Source organism: Gracilinanus agilis, chromosome 3, assembly GCF_016433145.1.
Source record: "Gracilinanus agilis isolate LMUSP501 chromosome 3, AgileGrace, whole genome shotgun sequence".
Lineage (NCBI taxonomy): Eukaryota > Metazoa > Chordata > Mammalia > Didelphimorphia > Didelphidae > Gracilinanus > Gracilinanus agilis.
Genome location: NC_058132.1, coordinates 426,334,684 through 426,352,135, shown reverse-complemented (window position 1 = coordinate 426,352,135; position 17,452 = coordinate 426,334,684).

The window sequence follows — 17,452 nt, the reverse complement described above, 5'->3', positions numbered from 1 at the left end:
CCATATTCTGGTAAGAGAGAGCTAACCAACATGTTCTGGTAACATCTGACAGCATCCTTCTTCCAAGAATGTCAATAACAAGCCCCAAAAAGATTTTTGATGTGTTTCCACTCTCTCATCTCCAAACACACACACACACATAGACTTCTACCTCCCTCAAGCCCTAGTAGGTGACTAGATTTGACTAGAATCACACTTGTTCCCCTAGAGCAGTGGTTCCCAAACTTTTTTGGCCTACTGCCCCCTTTCCAGGAAAAATATTACTTAGCCCCCTGGAAATTTATTTTTTTTTTAAATTTTAATAGCAATTAATAGGAAAGATAAATGCGCCTGTGGCCATCACCGCCCCCCTGGATCACTGCAGCACCCACCAGGGGGCGGTAGCGCCCACTTTGGGAATCACTGCCCTAGAAAATATTAGGTTAATAAGGTACTTCTAGGGCTGACTCTACCCAACCCCTTCCCCTTCTACACACCTTGGAAAAAAGCTTTCAAAGAAGGGATAGTCTAGTTCCAAAGCTGATTTATACTAAGTCCTAGCCTAGATATGATTCCCCAACTCCATGATTTCAGACCAGTTCTGTATGTGCCCTAACTTTTAAGACCTGCCAATGGTCAAAATTGGGTAGTTCTTTAGTTTCTATTCTTTATTTCCATTTCATCATTTCCCAACTTTAGACTCAATGTCTAAATGGTAGCATACAGTCTCTCTGAAATTCCTTGAGCAAATTAAAGTAATGCCATGGAACTCCAAGGCAACCCTAAGCTAAAAACAATTATGCAAAACTACCGCAGAAAGGGAAAAGAGAGTAGTGCTTAATAATACATGTTTTATTTTAATTCTATAATGGGAAATTATATCTGAGAATCAACTTTTATGCATGCCAATTATTTCCCACATAAGATAATCTTCCAGTGGGAGGGTAGTGCTCTCAATTAAGCAGGTGAATGAGGATTCGGGTTCTTTTATTCCTAGGCCCTGAGCCACAATTGTTTAGCATTGTACCTAGACATCAGGAAAACTCATGCCAGGTTTAAGTCTACAACTCCCTATTGCCCTCCTGGTTACTAAGAAAATCATCTGTGTATAACTGCCACAAAAGTCATAATTAAATTCAAAATAGTTTTCCTACAATTTAGGAAGAAAATGGGGGAAGAGGAGGTATTAGTCAGAGATATCAAATTCCATGTCAGCAAGTACTACAAGAAACAGATGAAAATATAATTAAGAAATACTTAACAAAATAAATAAAAATACAACAAAATATAGATAATGTTAACTTGTGGTTTCCATTCCTAAAAGTTCCTGATTCAGTTATGAAAAGTAAACAAACAACATTTAATATGCAGCCTGCAGGGATCTTTTTCAATTTAGTCTGACAACACTGGTCTTAGATAAAGGAAGATAAAGGAAGAACTTAGAAAACTCCTGCAAGTCAACAAAACTACATAAATAACTCAGGTTAAAAAAATAGATTTATTTAATCTCAGACTATTACTTTCTTTGGCAGCTACATAAAAATATCACTAGATCGCTTTAAGGCAATAAATTTAACATTATGTTGACTTTCCACATATAGTTATCAAACCCTTCTAATCAATGGCTTCTTTTTTGATTGTTCTAGATCAGTGATGGGCAAACTCCCATGGCATTATTCCTAATTGGACGAATACAGCGAGTAAGATATGATACAATGAAATTTTGAAAGAGTTGCCTTAGAAACAGACTGACAGATGAGCATTTACTTTCCTTTGGCCCCCTCTTTAAAAAGTTTGCCCATCACTGTTCTACATGATAAACAGCATTTTAATTATATTACTTTGAAATTGTTCCAGAGTGACCAGAGACTACAGCATCCTAGAATAAGGAAAAAGAAAATATAAAGGTGATACAGAAGAGTAATGTTTATCTATTTAATAGGGACGTGTCAGGGAAGCTTCTTTCCAGTTTGGAGATGCTAAAAATTAGTGAAATCAATAGGCATATGAATCTATAAGGTAAAAACAACATATTTGTTTTGGGAAGTTAATAATATGGTATGTATATGTATATTATATATGTAATTTCCCCCAACAGAGGTATAGGGCAATTTGAAGACATACAATCTAGAGAAGGCCATATGACTTCTATATCAATTTTGTGTTTTTTTCACTTTCTAGTTGAACACAAAAATCGGACAAAACCCCCATAACTTTAAGATAGAAATTACCATCATCCCGAATTCAATAGGCATTCCTAAAAGTTTATTTAGAAAACAACATTTAAATTAATTTGCTTAGGACAAGTTTCCTATGCATAGCTTACCAAAAATAAAGATAACTGAAATGCAAAAGTACAACATTTGAACTGCTGAACAAATGGATGTGTTTAAAAGGATAACATTATGTATTTAAAACACACCTATAATGCAAATTCTCAAATAATTTGCTTTCAGTTTAAAAAAATCCTGACCATAAGAGGTTTTTGACCATTATATTGGGGCATATCTCTGATACTTAAGTTTGCATTAGTAAACTATGCACTTTTGCACAAGTCTCAAGTAAAAATCTTCTACAATTCAAGAATGATATGGACAAGAAGTATACCAATTAATGGAAAATATATGCTTATTCACTTCTTTGTGAGTATAAAATTTTTTTTCATGTAAATATGTATTAGATTGAAATTATCTCAAGGTTATTCTCAGAGAACATAAGGTTACATATATTCATTTTTGATCAAGGTTACTAGGCAATGATGTCTTACATTTCCCTAAAGTACACCTACAATATCTCAATGCATCTTGTTTAGAATTTAAGAAAAGTTAAGAAAATAACTGAATTCCAAAGTGGTTATGCTGTAAATATATTTAAACAAAACAGAGTACATTTAATAAGGAATTCCATCATTAAATCAACAATAAATGTTATCATCCTTCCATAACTTTTACTTATGAGTATTATGAGTAATGAGGTCATGATCATCAGAGGGTTTCCTATTTTTTCCGTAATAAATATATTTACAATCTAATATTCCATATATAATTCAAATAGCAACATAGAAGAGATAATTTGTATATTCCATACAAAAATACCCTGCCAGCTTAAACAGGAGGTGATTGAATCAATGAAAAAAAAAACAACCAGTATAAAAAATTATACTGTAGACATCCCAAAAAGGAGGAATAAGTATTGCCATATCAACTTCAATCAGAAGAGAAGGAAAAATGAGGATGTCCTGATATGATGAACTGGATTTAAGTCATCAGCCTCACTCTCTTTCAGAGTCATCCAATTTTAGTGACAAGGCAATGAATGGCCTTGCCATCTTTGATGTCTGACCAAACTCTAAGTGTTCCAGAGTACCTGTTTTGGTTGCCTAATAAATTGTTCTCATCGCCTATTTTCACATGCTCAGGTAGACAACCTCCTAACTTACCAATAGGTTTGTGGGCCATTAGTGACCCTCAGACTAGTTTAGGACATCTGCTAAGATGGTTGGCAGATAGTGACCACTATACACATAACAGTTTTTTGGAGCCACCGGAGAGGGTTGAGTTTCACACCAAAGTAGGACTAAAAGCCTTGAAAAGAGTTGGGCAAACCCTCACTCACTAGGTGTGTGTCTCTGTCTCTCTCTCTCATGGGAAAAAAGTATTAGAATCAAAAGCAAACCTTACCCAAGTCAATGAAAGACAAATTGAAGAATTAAAATAAAAAGAAAAGGGCATCTGAAAGTGTCAAAAGCTACGAAGAGAAGGACTGAGAATGAGATGAGAAAGTCCCCTAAAAATGGTAATTTTTTTCAACAAATGTTTTCTAAAATTATAAAATCAGAATTGTCTCCCTTTCCTTCTGAAATTATAAGATCCAAATTGTCTCCTCCCTCCCTCCTTTTCTATCCCCCTCCCAGAGATGGCAAGCAATTTGATCTGGATTATACATGTATTATCATGCAAAACTTACAATAATGATGTAAGAGAACACATATAAAATCAAAACCCCCCAAATAAAACTATAAATAAACTAATGTGAAAGACAGTATGCTTTGATCTACATCTGACCCCAACCTTCTCTGGAGGTAGATAACATTCTTTGTCCCAGATCATTGTATTGCAGAGAATAGCTAAGTCTTTCATAGTGGATCTTCTCACAATATTACTATTACTGTGTATAATTCTTCCAGTTCTGCTTATTTTGCTCTGCATCAACTCATATAGGTCTTTATGGCTTTTTCTGAAATCATCCCACTTATCATTTCTTAAAGCACAATAGTATTCCATCACTAACATGCACCACAATTTGTTCAGCCATTCCCCAATTGACAGACTCAATTTCCAATTCTTTGCCACCACAAAAAGAGCTACTATAAATATTTTTGTAGATGTAGGTCCTTTACCCTTTTTTATGATCTCTTTGGGATAAGACCCAGTAATGGTATTACAGGGTCCAAAGGTATTTATAGTTTTATAATGCCCATTGGGCATAATTCCAAATTGCCCTCCAGAATGGCTGGATTTGTCCGCAATTCCATTTTAGTGCCCCAATTTTGCCACATCCCCTCCAACATTTGTCACTTTCCTTTATATTGGCTAATCTGATAGGTATGAGGTGGTATACCTCAGAGTTTTTAAATTTGCATTTTTCTAAATGAAGAGGGATTTAGAATATTTTTTCATATTAATAACTTTGATTTTTTTCATCTGAAAACTTGTTCATATTAACTGGGGAATGATTTGTATTCTCTATAAATTTAATTAGACCCTTATTAGATAAATGTTATAAAATGTATTTCTCAGTTTGTTATTTGCCTTCTATTCCTGGTTACATTTGATTTTGTTTGTGCAAAACCTTTTTAAATTTACATAATAAAAATTATTCATTTTCTATCTTATAATGCTTTCTCTGATTCTGTTCTGAGAATTTTAAGAGGAAAGCTAAAGTTGAGCAAAAATACCAAAAAAACTCATGTAAAAAGGAGTGAAAAGGTGGTGGAAAATGCTTTCTTATAACTGGGGTACATGAGAAAAAGTTTACAAACAATGAGTAAAAGAATAGTCATCAGATAAACTTCATTATTATCTGAAATGGGTAAAGGACATTTGAACATACACATAGTTTGGTGTAAAAATATCAACTCAAAAAAAAATCAAACTCAACAGGGAAACCCATGAGAGATCAGAGGAAAGGAGAGGTTAAAGAAAGAAAATAAGAAAAAGACTAGCTTAAAGAAGGGACAAGCTAGGTGGCACAGCGCATAGAGCACAGGGCTTGGAATCCTGAGGAAGTGAATTCAAATTTGACCTCAGATACTTTTGGGCTATGTGAACCCTGGGCGAGTCACTTAAGCCCTCTTTGCCTAAGTTCCTCATCTGTGAAATGAGCTGAAGGAAAAGGCAAAGTACTCCAATATCTTTGCCAAGAAAACTGCAAATGGGGTCACAAAGAGTCAGGAGAATAAGAAATAGCAGAGGGAATGAAAGGGGAAGGTAACTATTTCTTCCAATAGTCTTGGGCTCCATGGACTACATTCTACCTTGACAAAAAGGAAAGAAGTAGTCCCGGGGAAAACCAGCACACACAAAAGAATAGAAGCACATGGACCTAGGGAGTTTGTATGACAAATAAATGATCATGAGGAGGGCAGAATGTAGAAACAGACTTCATGACTTGGAACACAGGGAAATATGTGCCACTGAGATACAAAAATGATGTCCAAGCTCATTAACTGAAAGCTTTAAGAATGAGGAAGGAAAAAATGCCTGAGGGTACAAGACCACAAGGTAGAAACATTGAAGGTTAGAAGAGGACATTCACTTGGTAAAGTTTAGTCATTTTAGTCATGCCTGACACTTTGTGACCCTATTTGGGGTCACAGAGACTGGAGTGGTTTGTCATTTCCTTCTCTAGCTCATTTTACATATAAGGGAACTGAGACAGAGTTAAGTAATTAAACAAGGTCACAAAGCTAATAAGTATCTTGGGCAAATCTGAGCCTAACAGTAAATGAGAAGGATGAGAAAGGATGTATATTCATAATAAAGTAGTTTTTAAGTAAAATATTTTATTTTGAGAAAGAATATGACAACTATTATGGATAAGAAAAGCATGGAAACTTATGTGAACTTTTATAAAATAAGTAGGTAAGTCAGAAAATCAATTTTGGCACAATATTATTGCCCCAAACTAAAAAAAAAAAAAAAAATGAACCTTGTTTATGTCCACTGATGAACACTACTACAATAATTTGAAAACATGAATTATAAGCATTGATTAAGAGCTACAAGGGAATTCTAAAAAATCACCAAGTCCAACTCCCTCATGCTGCTGATGCAAAATCAGAGGCATAGGGCTCACAGAAGTTAGGTAACTTGCCCAGAACAACATTTTAAGTGAGATTGAAATCCAAGTCTTTCTGACTCCCAATTCCAGCATCTTAGTTCCAACTATACTGGGTGCCTCAAAGCTCTGTATGAAGTCAGGCAGTATACGCTGCTGTCTCAAGACACTTTATTCTGTTCTAAAACTGAATGGCAGGAGAGGATTTAATAAATGAATGTTGTACTTAAGACTTTTGTCTGTCAACAGCCTCAACTGGCCCAAAAAGGATATTTAGTCTCCATATCAAGTTAGTGATTTATGCCCTTTAACCTTTTTCCCTTTCCTTCATAGTTAAAAAAGTTGCTTGGCTTCTATATTTGGGTAGTAATTCCTAAAAACAAAATGATTTGTAGATTGGTTCATACCATACTCTCAATTTTTATGCAAATTTAAATATAATAGAAATTTGAACACTGGGAAAAGTAGAAATGTAATTAAAATGTTATCCAGTATTTTTACTGTCTAGAATTTATAGCATTTTACTTGAAGTGGTATTATTTTCCTTTAAAACTGACCAATAAATAAGAAATCATTCTTATAGGTTTTTTTTTCAGTCATATCCAACTTTTCATGACCCCACTCTGGAGGTTTTCTTAGCAAAGATATTGAAGTGGTTTGCCATTTCCTTCTCCAGTTCATTTTACAAATTAGTAAACTGAGGCAAACAGGGCTAAATTATTTGCTCTGACTCACATGACTAGTAATATCAGAGGCCAGATTTGAACTAAGGAAGATGAGCTTTTCTGACTCCAGGCCCAGTGTGCTCTATCTATATCACCTAGCTGCCTCTAATCTTATATACATATAATTTTTGTAACAATATAATCTTCAGTTATTTTAGTAGATACTATTCATAGATAAAGAAAAAAAAACAAAAATCTTTCCTATCCTGGTCATTGTGAGTTTAGGGGCAAATTTTCAATTCAGTGAATAAATGTTTTTTTCCAACATACTTTAGGAGTAGATCAGAAGAAAAAAATAAAATTATTAAATTGTCTATGTTAATAGAGGCAAATGCCTAGATGAAGCAGCCTAATAAATTCTATGTGTAAAATGAAATCCTATTCAAAGCACAAAGGAACGGAATGAGAATACGAACAATATCCCTTAGGTTGTAATCAACATGCCAAACCAACTACTATATAGAACCAAAAGTATTCATGGTAGACTGTCTCTCAACTTGAAGCACCTGTTATAGAATCTGGTACTTGAGAATTATTTCTGTGAGAGACTTCTCCCAACCTTATATTAAATTTCATAAGCAACAAGCTATACACCCCCATTATAAAAAACAAGGAACCAACCAAGAAAGTACAATGTTCTATAACTGACATTTTTACTACAGCGGCCTTGGACTTCTAATCTTTATCAGACCAGCACACAAATCAATCCATCAGCTCATAAAGGGTGTGCTTTTTTAACCTCTAAAACAGATGGGATTGGCTAGCAGTGTCTGGCATGTCAATCTGCTAATCACTGCTGCCCTTTGCACAAAATAACCCACTTAAGTTGAAGCATGGTTCCTCTGTAACCGACATTAGTCTGTGGGAAACTCATTTAACTGTCACATACGCCTGCCACTCCTGCTCTCCCTTAATTAAGCTTAATGCCTTATGTTTTGACCTTTTGTTCTAGCCTATTAACCTTATCTAGTACAAGTTCAAATATGTTAAGCTAAAAACTTTGCTGCAAAACATTAAATGTCTAGCTGGAAAAAATCCCAATGGATGTTCCTTCACAGCCTATGCATATTATAGATCTTAAACTGGAAAAGATCTCAGGATGATCTAATTCAGCTCTCTCATTTTGCTACTGAGGAAGTTGAGACCAGAAAGGTTGAGTGACATAAACCAAATGATAGAGGTAGAACACACAGGAGTGAGATTTAAACACAGATTCTGTAACTCCAGAACCAATGACAGAATGGTACTAAGCAACATTTCACAAGGCTCTGTGCCTCTGGTAATCCAATTAATTGAATCACTAACATAACATAAGGCATTGCTGAAATCATTTCAATAGGTCTAAAGGTAACAACAATTTTTGCCCAGAAATAATCTTTCAGGAACTTTTGAAAATCTCACAGAAGACATTCAGCCAAGGATGGCTCCCTGAGAAGTAGCCCCCCAAACCTCCAAATTTACCTCTAACCTTTCACCAGTACCCATATACTCTAGCAAAAGCTCTAAATTCCCAACACACCAAACTAATCAAGAAATCCAGAAATAAACACAACTTCTTCAACCAAAAAGAAAGTCATAAAAAGGCAGCAAGAAGTACACAGGTAATGGGAAATGGAACACAAATGGGAAATGCCATTACCAACTTGTTTTCAAAGTAGGTAGCCTCCCAGATGGCCCAAAGAGAGCCTAGGAAAACCTTTAGTTTGTAGTGCTTTACATCCAGAGGCAGCAAGAAGGGAGGACTCCTCGAATGCCACAGAGTAGTTAAAAATACTTGGGGGATAAGGAAGGAAGGACACTTAGAAACCACTTCCAAGTAGTAACAACCAGTGCAAGCACAGCAGTAATCAGAGCAGCCCTCCAAGATTCCCAGGTTACTGAACTTGAAAGGATCTGGAAATAAAAAGTTGGAAATGAAGAGAGGGACACAGTGGTAAGAACACAGAAGAACCGATCACCTCACCCAAAAGCAAAGCAGGAAGTACAGTCCAGGAATAGCACAAAGTCTCAACTTGGAAAATAAAACTGGAAAGATGAATAAATTAAAAAAAAATCTTAATAAATAAAAAAATAAGTCAGAACTGCTATCAGAAGAAATCACAAGGGAAAAAATGGATTTTCTTCAAGGATTATATAACTATATAGAAAAAAATGAAGAGATGAAAAATGAAATTAAAGCTCTGTAGGAAAGTTAGAAGGAGTTTTTAAAATAGCTTAGAGCAGAAAGGAGTAAACCTTACCCAACTAATAGACTTTCTGAAAACTAGAATGACCAAATTAAACTCAATGATCTAATGAAAAAGCAAGAAATCAAAACACTAAACAACAAAATCAAAATACTGAAAAGTTTAAAAAAGCAAGGTAGCTGAATATCTGGTCTGTAAACTGGTCAAGAAGAGATAAATTTAAGAATCATTGCCATGCGGCTCATGATGGGGGGAAGGGCAGCTAGGTAGTTCAGTAGATAGAGAGCCAGGTCTAGAGATGGAGGGTGCTGGGTTCAAATCTGGTCTCAGACACTTATTTACTTGTGACCTTATGCCAGTCATTTACCACCCATTGCCGAATCCTTACCATTCTTCTGTCTTGAAACCAATACCCAGTATTAATTCTGAAGGGTTGGGGGGAAAAAAAAAGAATCAATGGACCTGCAAGATGGCAGAGGAGTGGCAGGAAGGAATCCTCGAGCTCTCTCCCAAATTGCCCTCCTAACAAATCTGATGTAATATCCCAAAAAGAATTCTGGAGTGACAGAACCCACAAATTATGGAAGGAAATAATTTTCAGCCCAAGATAACTTAAAAGGTTGGCATGAAAGGTCTGTCACCATGGTGTCACCAATGTCACCAGGGTGGGAGTGCAGGGCAAACCAGCTCACCAAGGCAGACCCATCCTCCAAAAGCCAGTGCAGGTCTTAAAGTTGCTGAATCAGCAACAATAGCTTCTGAGATAGTAAGGGGATCTGACAACAAGTCAAAAAGAGATTACAGGGATCCTTTTGCTGGTTCTGGGTGCAGAATTCTATTGCATTGCCCATATGAAGTTCCAAGCTATAATATTAGGTCACAGTTCCAGGGTGAGGAGGAGCACTAGGTAAAACCAGTGCTTGTAGTCACAGAGAAACAAGGATTCCTGGTCACAATTCCAGGGCAGAAAAGAATGCTTTTGGTTAATCAAAGATCAGAACACAGTCCAGGAGAATTTTAAACCCACTCCTTAGATCATACCACCTTGGAAGAACTGAAAACTTTAGAGATCCCGAGAGACCTCTGAAAGCAGCTGCACAAAAAACTTGAAGCTTAGAATACTGCCACCATCACCTCAGGACTGGAGACCAACTTCAACAGTTTGTTTTTTTTTAATTAAAAGTAAAAAAATGTAGGAAAAATGAGCAAATTTCTTAAAAAGAAGAAACTCAACATAGAAAGTTATTTTGGTGACATGGAAGTGCAAAATACAAATTCAGATGGAGTCACAAAGAAAAATAAGATTAGTTTGGGGCCCAAAAACTACTCCTAGGAGTTAGAAAGATTTTAAAACCCAAATAAAAGAGGTAGAAGAAAAATTGGGAAAAGAAATGTGACGCAGAAAAAATCATATAAAAAAAAAAAACTTGGCAAAAAAAATTAAAGAAACTAATACTTTAAAAAACAATTAGTAATAGAGCCAGAAGAACATTGTACACAGAGACTGATACACTGTGGTAAAATCAAATGTAATGAACTTCTGGACTAGCAGCAATGCAAGGATCCAGGACAATTCTGAGGGATTTATGGAAAAGAATGCTACCCACATTCAAAGGAAGAACTACAGGAGTGGAAACACAGAAGAAAAACTGCTTGAACACATGGGTTGATGCAGACATAATTGGGGATATAGACTTGAAACAACCAATGCAACTATCAATAATATGGAAATAGGTCTGGATTGATGACACATTTTAAAACCAGTGGAAATGTGTGTCGGCTATGGGGGGGGGGGGGAGGCTTGGGGGTGGAGGGGAAAATAAGAACATGAATCAAGTAACCATGGAAAATCTTTCTAAAAAATAAAAAAAAGTAGTAAAAGAGAAATGAAAAGCCACTAATAATAATATTAACAATAATAATATGTAAATAATCCACTCCTTAAAAAGCTGGATTGACCAAATGGAAAAGGCAATACAAAAGTTCATTGAAGAAAATAATTCCCTAAAAACTAGAATAGGGCAAATGAAAACCAATGATTTCATGTGGAACCAAGAATAACAAAGTCAAAAGAATGAAAAAAATAGAAGAAAATGTGAAATATCTCATTGGAAAAATAATGTACCAAGAAAATAGACCCAGGAGTGATAATTTAAGAATTAATGAACTATCCTGAAAGCCATGATCATCATCTCTCAAGAAATTATAAAGGAGGTTCGGTGGTGATATGACTGGGGATGTAGACTCTAAGTGACCACCCTAGTCCAAATAATAATAATATGGAAGTTGGTCTTGATCAATGACACATGTAAAACCCAATGGAATTTCTCGTTGGCTATGGGAGGGAAGTGGGAGGGGAGGAAAAGAATATGAATTATGTAATCATGGAAAAATATTCTAAATTAATTTTAAACTTAAAAAAAATTATAAAGGAAAACTGCTTTGATACCCTAGAACCGTGATGGTGAACTGATGGCATGTGTGGTGGTATGTAGAGACCTCTCTGTGGGCACACATAGGCCCCTGGCAAGGCTGGCTGGGAGCCTGATCCTGCCCATTAACACAGGTGGTGGGACACTCTAGCCTCCCTTCACTATCACGGCAGAGCTCAGCCCTGGCTTGGCCAGTCAGTAGCCCGACCCTATCCCTAACACAGAAAGGGTGTATGTGTGATACTCAAGCCTTCCTCCACCATGGCAGTGGCGGAACAAGGCTGACCCAGGGCCAGCAGCCCCATCCCCTAGGCCAGTGATTCCCAAAGTGGGCGCTACCGCCCCCTGGTGGATGCTGCAGTGATCCAGGGAGTGGTGATGGCCACAGGTGCATTTATCTTTCCTATTAATTGCTATTAAATTTTTTAAAATTAATTTCCAGGGGGCTAAGAAATATTTTTTCTGGAAAGGGGGCGGTAGGCCAAAAAAGTTTGGGAACCACTTGCCCTAGGCCCTGGCTTGGCCAGTCCAGCCCTGCCCCTGAACGCAGGGGCTAGGGGGAGGGGCACTCTAGTTTCCCTCCACTGTCACAGGGGAGCTCAGCCCTGGCTTGGCCAGACTTCAGTTCAGCCCCGAAATCTGGGGGTGGGTGGGGTATGATCCAGGGTTCCTAAAAAGGTCTAAAAGGTTTGCTATCACTGTCCTAGAATAATAAAGTAAAATAAACATTGAAAGAATCCAGCAATTACCTCCTGAAAGAAATCCCAAAATGAAAACTCCCAGGATTATTATAGTCAAATTCCAGAACTTTCAGGTGAAGGAGAAAATATTATAAACAGCCAAAAAGAAATAATTCAAATATTGTGGAGCCACAGTCAGAATAAAAGATTCAGCAACTTCTTCATTAAAAGAATTGAGGGCCTGGAATATGATATACCAGAAGGCAAAGAAGCTAGCATTGCATTCAAGAATCAATCACCCAGCAAAATTGAGTATAATCCTTTAGAGGAAAACATGGGCATTCAACAAAACCAAGGACTTTCAAGCATTTCTGAGGAAAGGATCAGAGTTGAATAGAAAAATCTGACTCTCAAATACAAGACTCAAGAGAAGCATAAAAAGGTAAAGAGCAAAGAGAAAATAAGAAATTAAGAAAAAAATAAGAAATTCAATAATGTTTAACTGTATATATGTATATATATATATATACATATATATGATATAGATGTATACACTACACACACACACACACACACACACACACACACATATCCCTTCATGAGAAGAGGGTACTTTTAACTCCTAAGAACTTAATCATTATTAGGGTATTATACATTATACATACTCAGAAGGCAGTGGTGTGAGCTGAATATGATGGGAATGATAAACTAAAAAATAAAATTAAAGGATGAAAAAAAGGAATGCACTGAGAAAAGAGTTAGGGATGAGGTAGAATTGGATAAATTATCTCACATAAAAAGCTTTTACAGTGGAGGGGGAACATGAGAGGAAGAAGTGCTTGAACTTTACTTTCACTAAAATTGGCTCAAAGAAGTAAGAACAGGGGGAGCTGGGGAGTTCAGTGGATTGAGAGCCAGACCTAGAAATGGGAGGTCCTAGATTCAAATCTAGCCTCAGACACTTCCCAGCTGTGTGACCCTGGGCAAGACACTTAAACCCCATTGCTTAGCCCTTACCACTCTTCTGCCTTCAAGCCAATACACAGTATTAACTCCAAGACAGAAGGTAAGGGTTTAAAAAAAAAAAAGTAAGAGCATATATACTTAGTTGGGTATAAAAATCTATCTTAGAAAGGAAGAAGGGGATAGATTGTTATTTCTCATAATTGGAATGAATGAAAAAGAATATACAACCATTTAGAGCAGATGAACCACATTTTCATCTGTAAAGGGTAAAGAAAGGCTGAAAACTCAAGAGTTTGGTTTTGAACTTTTAAAACAGGATTGGGAGTTAAGAGGAAGGATAATACCAGAAAAGGAATAATAAAAAAGAAAAAAGGATTTCCTAATTCTTAAGAAGGGCTTATTAAGGTAAGGGAGAAAGGAATAAAAGAAGACAAGATTCTAAAGGAGAACCTCAGAATGCCTTGAAGACAACTGGGTAATGATTAAATAAATAAAATCTGGTAAATTAATATCAGATTTTTATTGCATCATAAGAAATGATGGAAATATTGATTTAAGAGAATCAAAAAAAGTATGCAAAGTAAAATGATTAGAATCAGATCACTTTATATGAAGACAACAACACTGTAAAGAAAAAAAAACTGATAAACATAATTCTGACAATATTTCCAACAATTTCCCCAGAGGACATAGGATAAAGCATGTTATCACCTATCAGAACGGTAATGGACACTCTGAATAGAAAAAGACAAAGTTTAGGATATGGCCACCATGTGGATTAATTTTTCCTCACTGTGCTTATTTGTTATAAGGTGGCTCCCCCCCCCCCCCACCGCCTTCAATCTTTAAAATGGGGGGAATAGGAGTTAGGAATAGTGATGCTAAAAAAAAGATCCTGTGACACATTTTTTTAAATGCACAAAAGAGAAAAGTTCAGAGGGAAGTACAGACAAGCAGAACAGTTTTTATAGTATAGAATTTATTATATACTTTAAAAGCTGTATGAAATGGCAATTCATTTTTTATATAAAATTATCTTTTTGTGTTCTGCTGTAAATATGAAAAATTTTTTTGGTGTTTTATAATCAGAACTAAAATTTAAAAATCAAAATCCTACAGAAATCACCTTAGGGCAATGTTACAAATTAACTTTTTATAGTCATTTTCCCTGAAATTCTTCAACTCTGCCCAATTTACCTATTTCTTTTTCCCTTTGTAGAAAACACTTTAATCAGTAAGCACTTATCAAGTATCTCTATGGCAAGCATTGAATGAGATGCTAAAAGGAAAAAAAGAAACAATCCTTGAGTTCACAAACTCGCTTTTAATTGGAGGAGACATGTACATTTGTTATACAAAAATGTACAAAATATGTGTAAGGTAATAAGAATGATAGGCACCAGCAGCTGAAGAGGAGAATGGAATCATGTAAAGTCTCTAGTAGATGGTATTTAAACTAAATTTTGAAAGACAAGAGAGATTTTAAGAGGTAATGATGAAGAGAAAGTATATTCTAAATATTAATAGCTAATTCAAAAGAAAGAAAGATGATGAGAGATACAGTGTTATATGTGAAAAACAGCAAAAAGGAGTTTGGCTATACATGTATAGAGTGTGTGAAAAGGAAGCAACATAAAGTAAAGCCCAGCAAGATTCACTAAATATTCCAAACTTGAGGGCAGCTGGATGGCTCAGTGGATTGAGAGCCAGGCCAAGAGACAGGAGGTCCTAGGTTCAATCTGGCCTCAGACACTTCTTAGCTGTGTGACCCTGGGCAAGTCACTTAACCTCCATTGCCTAGCCCTGTAAGAAATAAAATTAATTAATATAGAAGGATATATATAAATATTCCAAACTTAATAATACTGTTAATTTCTCCTTTTATGAGAATTCATCTAAGTGATTAACCAGATGAAACTCTATCCTAAGAATAGATATTTGGTTCTTCAACACAGATTTTCTAATTTCATCTACCTGTACATGTAATTTATACTCAAAGTTCTTCAAATATAATAATTATTTCTTTAATAACTACAGTCAAATTAAAATCTTGAAACTTTAAAAAAAATGAGATAATGGTTTCTCTGACCACTCACATTTCTTTTCTTACCCGTTACTATTTAATGCCAAAGGTTTTTAAGAGTATCTTAAGCTATCAAAAGAAATAATCAGCTTTTAAATGCCTTGCTTTTCTAAAATAAAATCAAAAGCTTTATTGTTGTATTTCTTAAAACTAAATTTTACATATAGAATACTGCGAATGAATTTCTAAATCATTAAACAATTTTATTTTCTTAGAATGCCTCAAAATTTCACTGGAAATGTATTCTAAGCAAAATCTGAAAGATAAGGAAAAATTTCCAGCTAACATACAATTCTAAAACTGCTGTTTCATAGCTGAAGAAAGTAATAAAGACTTTCTAAAACTAAGTGACTACTGGTTTGGGGATTTTTTGGAAACCTGATAGAAAATAAAACTTGAGGTATCAGTTATAAAAACAAAGTTTTACTCTTTCTAATTAATAAAACTAAAAAGTTTAAGGGAAAAAATTCCTTTTAAACAATATAATATTAACAAAAAAACACCACAGAAAGAAAATAATGGCTACAATTTTAATGCTAAATATGTGCTATTACTTTTTTTAGCCCTCATCTTCCCTCTTAAAATCAATATTGTGAAGTTGCTTCCAAGCCAGAGGAGCTAGGCAACGGGGATTAAATGACTTGCCCCAGTTCACAAAGCTATGGATATCTCTGAATCTAGATTTGAATCTAAGACCTAATATCTCTAGACCTGGCTCTCAATCCACTGTGCCACCTAGCTAGCCCTAGTACTTTTTAAAAGTTGTTTCAATTAGTCCAAATCAGACATAATACTCCTGTCATAAGAGTTCATCTTCGTATATAATGTTCAACTTTATGGGGAATGTAGTATAAACATTATTATTATCCCTCTTTTATAGATGAGAAAAATAAGACTTAAGAATTTAGAAAACTTGTATGGGATCATTTAGACAGGGGTCGGCAACGTATGGCTCTCGAGCCATATTTGGCTCCACCTCCCGACCCACCAGTCCCCAGTCTGGGCAGAGCCCCAGTATGTGCCCCACGGGGACCTTCAGCCCCCTCCCCCCTATATTCCAGCATGCCTTCCACCTCCATCCTCCTCCTTTCCCAGGCATTTATGGCTCTCACAGCCAAAAAGGTTGCCGACCGTTGATTTAGAGAATAAGTAAGTGGAAAACCCAGGATTCAATCCCTGGGCCTGACTCCAAGTCCGGTACCTCATTATACCACACTGCCTCTCAACAGGGACAACAGATGTCAATGAATATCCTGTGTCCTCCCTCATGTCAATTAAGCATTATGTGACATGTGTTGTGGAAAGTAGTGGGGATGCAAAGAAAGAAAACAAAAAACAGCCCTACTTTCAAAAAGTTCATCAGTCTGATGGGAAAAACAATATGCATATGATTGTGTGGGAAAAAAAAACAAAAACATACAAGCAAAATATCACACACATACAGACAAGATAAAATGGATTTCAAAGAAATGAAATAGAATTAAGGGAAATTAAGAAAAGTTTCTTGCCAAGGGTGGGATTTTATCTGGGGCCTATAGAAAGTCAGGAAAACCAAAAGACAACGAGAAGTGAGAACTTTTGAGGTATATGAAAACCAGCCAGTAAAAATGCAAAGAATATGAAGATGGAGTGTCTCGTATAAGGAACAGTAAAGATGTCAATGATCACAGAATATGTTAACAAGAATAAGGTAGGAGGCAAGTTATGAGGGTTTTTAAGAATCAAAGAAAGAATTTTACACTTGATCCTAGAGGAAGAAGAAGCCACTGGAGTTTATTAAATAGAATAGGGTCAGATCTACATTTTAAGAACACCAATTTCATCACTAAAGTGGAGGATTGATTGAAGTGGGGAAAGATCTGAGGTTTAAAGACCAATCAGCAGGCTACTGAAATAGTCCAGCATGTATACCAAGGTAGTAGCAGTGTGGGGAATATAAGAGGCGCTACAAAGGTTGAATGAACAGGACATTGCAACAGACTAGATTGAGTGAGCTGGCTGAGAGTGAAGGGTAGAGGATTAGTTTATGTGACTTAAGAGGACTGGTGGTATTCTTGAAAGT